General features: G+C 36.9%; 1 long non-coding RNA gene across 4 annotated transcripts in view; it reads left to right on the forward strand.

Annotated features, from left to right (window-relative positions):
- LOC139963705 (uncharacterized) overlaps window positions 1-4,999 on the forward strand; it is a 113,801-nt gene extending 108,802 nt beyond the window's left edge. Inside the window, exons 4-7 of one of the 4 annotated variants that reach the window (XR_011791730.1) lie at window positions 330-433; window positions 1,540-1,690; window positions 3,599-3,797; window positions 4,240-4,999. This is a non-coding gene — a long non-coding RNA (uncharacterized lncRNA). Of the gene's footprint in view, window positions 1-329; window positions 434-1,539; window positions 1,691-3,108; window positions 3,224-3,598; window positions 3,798-4,239 lie in introns of those variants that run through there. The other 3 variants (XR_011791731.1, XR_011791732.1, XR_011791733.1) reach the window with 3 other exon arrangements.
- The last annotated feature ends 1,001 nt before the right edge of the window (window positions 5,000-6,000 follow it).

Consider the following 6,000-nt stretch of genomic DNA (forward strand, 5'->3'; position numbering starts at 1 on the left):
TACTGTTTATCATACCTTTCCGTACTGAGATGACTTCATCAAAGTAAGGTGCAATTTCTTTAAAATGTTTGCTTCTTTTTAAAACAAAGAATAAAACATACCTGAAGTCAAGTTTATATCAAGAATGGGATTTTCTATAGTGTTTCTTTAAATTTATAATCTGTTGAGATTTCACTTGAAATGAACTATCAGCCACATCAGCTTGTCACTCATGTACATGGATATAAATATGTCCAGGTGGAATCTACGCCACAACTAGTATTTTAAACCTAGTTTTTGCCAGAAATGCCAGAAACTAATACCATGGTTAATTTTTTCCACTAATTTAGATGGTACTTTACTGGCGTAGGTCGCAAACAGGTCGACAATTGGCTCATGCAGAAGGGGCTTCATATTGGAACTTTCCTCATTTAGGACAGTCAGACTCATGCGGGTAAGAGAAATGTTAACATAAGGGCCATCATTCTGTGAATGTTTCTGTGTATGAGTATATTAAAAATGTAATTATTGAGCATTACCAACAGAACTTAACATTTCATTAGTAGTTTTATGTTCAGAAATGAAGTTTAAGAGAATGTTTTTAATAGTCTTAATTTTTTGGTAGATATTCATCTTTTTCGTATTTGCATCAGCAATAGTTTCCCAATAGCTTTCAGTTCTTAATTTGCTATGAATTTTCCAGGTAAAATTTTAAGGATATTTCTGGCCGTCCCTCGGGCAACCAAGTCTTAAATTCTGATTGTTCGAACAGCAACTTTGTCCAATAAAATGTGGTTTAATATTGACATGTTTCTTGACAGGAGTATTTACCACAGTGCCAATCTAAATGACATATTTGATAGTTTTCAATTACAAATACAAATATATTCCTGGTTTCCAATGTATGTTTAAGTTATTGATATTTAAGTTATAGACCAACTCTCTCATGTTAAGGCCTGAAGAACAAGAAGAAACAAACCACAAAGATATTTCAGAACCCAAAATCGACCTTTTCATTGAACATTGTTATGTACTGCAGTATTTAATTTGTTCATAACAGAACCATCTACACTCTGCAGCAGTTGTCATAATCCACTCTAGAGTTAGATTATTATAATGATTATGATTTTTTTCTTTTTGGTTAGGGGAGGCAACAAAACATATTATGTAAGGTGATGTGACTGCCACTAAGAAAGAAAACAAAAAGATTACCACCAGCTAAAACATTGGAATGGTTTTGTTGTAAATCGAGAACACTACTTATTTTTCCTGAGGTCAATGTTTCCAACGTCTGTTTTTCCAACAATGATTGTTTGTTTTAAAATATTGTTTGTGAAGTTCTGGTCCGTTCCAAGTACTCTCTTTGCATCAAAGTGATACTTTGTCAATAAAATAGAACATTTAAAGGTGACTTGGAAATATCATAAAGAGCTTCTTTTTTTCAGTTACATAACATGGTACTTATGTGAATATGTTCTTTAGAAGAACATTGATTTTCATTGATTTGATTTTGAAAGAAATTGATTTTCATCTCCTCCAAATTTAACGATCGCCTTGCAGGAAACTATTCCCTATCCGGTGCGAGACAATAATGAAGATGGAGGAGGGATACACGTGAAGCACTACAGAATTCATTGGTCTGAGAACCAGTATTTCATCGCTCCTACCTGCAAATTAAGAACAATTTCTGATCTGGTCGACCACTACAGAGGTGTGGTCATAAATTCAATCATTCTTTAAGTTTAAAAGTCCTTATTAAGTCACTTCATTTGCCTTATATACATTGATAGATCTATACGAAAAGTGTGCCAATATTATCTCATCATCAATTGAAAAATTAAATATTAATTAATTAATTATCTAATAAAGTAAACTGTTCAAGAATGTGTGCTATGATGACACAACAGCAGAGAATAATTTATCTGATATTGTCCACTATCAAAATGATTTTTTAAACATAAAGAGTTGCGATTTTGGCGAAAATCGGACAAAATCATAAGGGTATAGCCTTAAGAAATTGGCCATTTTTAGCCAAAAATGAAAGTTCTCAAATCTCTCTCAGACTACATAGAAGGGACTCCCAGCACCCAGTAGACGCTTCTCTCGCGTCAAAAGTGGCATTCGACGAAGTTTTAGTCATTTCAATTAGATATGAAAAGATATAGTTATTAAATTTCATTTTTCCACCAAAATATAAGTTTTTATACCACTCTTGTCACGTGGAAAGGAATCCAAAAGGCGCCACTCACCACAGATGCAATTTTGGGAAGAATTAAAAAAGTCGCGATTTTGGCCAAAATCATAAGGGTATAGCCTTATGAAATTGGCCATTTTGGGCCAAAAATGAAAGTTTTCAAGGTGGCATACTCCTATTAGAGTCTATATCAATCCGCTCGATTGTTCTCCTTCAGGAAAAGTGCCAAAAAGCAGCGGGAGAACATCTTTTGTGACCTGTTATCAATCATAATCTAGTTTTTTGTGGCTTTCATGTTAGAGAGCATGAATGGAAGTACATGTGGTGAAAAAATTGGGTCAATTGAGGCAATTTTAGACCTGTTTAGGCCTCCCAGGAGCAGCGTAGGAAATTTGTTTACCACTGAGTGAAGAGGTTTGTTTACAAGTGACGAAAACTTCCGGCTCGGATAGCAAAAAATCTACATTGACATAGTATGAAAAATTGATGATGCCATGAAAGGCCAACTTGTCAGCTATCCGGTGATGGGTAGCGTTTAGCTAGTGAAAACTTCTATCTAGACTTAGAGACCACATTACTTTTGTGATTTAGTGTGTAAGTCAATAGGGCTTTTTAATGGGCGTATGCTACCTTAAGCAAAAATGCCAAATTTTTCATTTTAAGTGCTGGAAGTCCCAATTTTGGATCAAAGTAGTTGCTATGGCATGTAAAAATGGTTTTCAAGCAAACATCAGAAAATTTCAAGCTTGGGTGATTTTTACGCATAAATTAGTATTACAGACTTAAAGTACCACAAAGAGCATGTGCGTTTCTATACATTAGACTAGAACAGCATTTCTGACCAGTTTTCCTCCCCAATAAACTATTGGGTCATTAAGCCTTGACCTACCAAAGCTTCCGTAATTTGATTCCTGCCTTGAATCTGCTAAGTAGGTGCCAAATGCACGAAATTCAAAATCTTTCAGAATCAGACCAAAATGCCTGCAGTGTGTGTAACGTGAACGACTCAGTTCAGTGAAATTTGACATCTGTGGGCACCTAAAGTACATGGTAATCATATTTTAGGTTATGTTTGCTTAAGTTGGAAGTACCTGGTGTTTAACTAAGGACAAAAACTCAGTTTCAATGCATGAAATACCCCTAATGTTGTTAGCTTAGGCCTAGGCCTCAGGTTCATAATGGCGCTACGTTAGTATCCTAGACCAAGTCTACACCAGCTGTAGCACAATTTTGTATGAGGTCTGTATCCCAAGTGGAGTGGCTGCTGAGTGCTAATACCTTGCACAGAGAATGTTTTGAGTCTTATTTAGCAAATAATCCTCAAAGGTATGCATTTTCTGCTCCTGCATATGAGCATCAAGGGGTTTATGAGCCTACTTACTCACTCCTCATCAGTTTTCTGTTGTTTTAATTGTCAATTTTCAGAGAAAGTTGATGTGCTAAGTCCTCAGCATGCACAGCTATATACTTTGAATGGGTGTGGTATCAATGGACTCAACTGGTTAGATGAGGTAACAACAAATCCCAAACAACTCTGACAGCAGAAAGAGATATCCTGATGCTTCCATGGGAGATCTACTGTAGTAACTATAGGAACCAGTGCTTGCCACCAATGGAGAATACGGTAATATGACGTTGTTGTTCTTTAATTGCCGAGCAACAAATTTGAATGTTTTATCATGAAATATACCCCCCTATCCACCTCTCTTCTCTTATAACTGTCTTTAATACTTAGTAACAACCTATGCACAAACCTTTAAATGGACTGGATATGCTATTGAGGTGAACAGTGTATCTAGATAGCATTCCAGTAAGCTTTACTTTTCACTACTGTAATACCCCTTACAGTGAGGCTGTTGTTTACAAATCCCGATGATCCAGTTTTGGCAAAGAACACCTTCAATTCTCTTCTCTCATTCTTAGTAACTTAACAGTTGCACTGGAGTGACATGCAATATCAGTTTAACATGTTCCAAACAGTTCAGGATTACATTGTGGTATGTCCTGTGGGTCAGTTTGGGAGGAATCTGCTGAGCTAAACAAAAGTAGTTTTCATCACTTTTCAGAGCCAGAGACGAAAAAGCCCTCCCCGCTGACCCTTCTATGGATGATGTTTCTGCAGGTAGGGCAAGCCAGACCAAGTGGACTGTGATCAGGGATACCAATAAAACCTGCAAGAATCATAGATGCACCCAAATTGGTCAAGCTTATCAAAATTGGTGACTGGAAATGTTGTTGCAGTCGTAGACCTGGTTACTGCTTACACAGTATTGCTCATATGTGTATTTACACACTGCACCGTGCATACTGAAATCTCTGAAAATACATCTTTATGGACCTAAAATGATAATTGCATAGATTTCAGTTGTGGTTTATATTGTGACAACTATGAAAAGTATCATTTTGGTAATAAAAAAAAATTCATCTCTCACTTAAGGTGGCATACTCCTATTAGAGTCTATATCAATCTGCTCGATTGTTCTCCAGAAAAATTGCCAAAAAGCAGCGGGAGAACATCTTTTGTGACCTGTTATCAACCATAATCTAGTTTTTTGTGGCTTGACTGTTGAAGAGCATGAATGGAAGTACATGTGGTGAGAAAATTGGGTCAACTGAGGCAATTTTAGACCCGATTAGGCCTCCCAGGAGCAGCGTAGGAAATTTGTTTACCACTGAGTGAAGAGGTTTGTTTACAAGTAACGAAAACTTACGGCTCAGATAGCAAAACATTTTCACGGTCATAGTACAGAAAATTGATGGTGCCATAAAAGGCCAACTTGTCAGCTATCCGGTGATGGGTAGCGTTTAGCTAGAGAAAACTTCTATCTAGACTTAGAGACCATATTAGTTTTGTGATTTAGTGTGTAAGTCAATGGGGCTTTTTAATGGGCGTATGCTACCTCAAATCTCTCTCAGACTACGTAGAAGGGCTCCCAGCACCCAGTAGACGCTTGTCTCGGGTCAAAAGTGGCATTCGACGAAGTTTTAGTCATTTATATTAAATATGAAATGACGTCAAGATATGGTTATTAAATTTCATTTTTCCACCAAAATATAAGTGTTTATACCACTCTTGTCACGTGGAAAGGAATCCAAAGGGCGCCACACACCACAGGTAAAATTTTGGGAAGAATGAAAAAAGTCGCGATTTTGGCTAAAATCGGACAAAACCATTATGGTATAGCCTTATGAAATTGGCCATTTTGGGCCAAAAATGAAATTCTCAAATCTCTCTCAGACTACGTAGAAGGGCTCCCAGCACCCAGTAGATGCTTCTCTCGAGTCAAAAGTGGCATTCCACGAAGTTTTAGTCATTTAAATTAGATATGAAATGACGTCAAGATATGGTTATTAAATTTCATATTTCCACCAAAATATAAATGTTGATACCACGCTTGTCACGTGGAAAGGAATCCAAAAGGCGCCACACACCACAGGTACAATTTTGGGGAGAATTAAGAAAGTCGTGATTTTGGCCAAAATCGGACAAAATCATAAGGGTATAAACCTTATAAAATTGGCAATTTTGGGCCAAAAATGAAAGTTCTCAAATCTCTCTCAGACTACGTAGAAGGGACTCCCAGCACCCAGTAGACGCTTCTCTCGGTATAGCCTTATGAAATTGGCCTTTTTGGGCCAATAATGAAAGTTCTCAAATCTCTCTCAGACTACGCAGGAGGGACTCCCAGCACCCAGTTGACGCTTCTCTCGAGTCAAAAGTGGCATTCGACGAAGTTTTAGTCATTTAAATTAAATATGAAATGACGTCACGATATGGTTATTGAATTTCATTTTGCCTCCAAAATATAAATGTTTATACCACTCTT

Source organism: Apostichopus japonicus, chromosome 22, assembly GCF_037975245.1.
Source record: "Apostichopus japonicus isolate 1M-3 chromosome 22, ASM3797524v1, whole genome shotgun sequence".
NCBI classification, from domain to species: Eukaryota; Metazoa; Echinodermata; class Holothuroidea; order Aspidochirotida; family Stichopodidae; genus Apostichopus; species Apostichopus japonicus.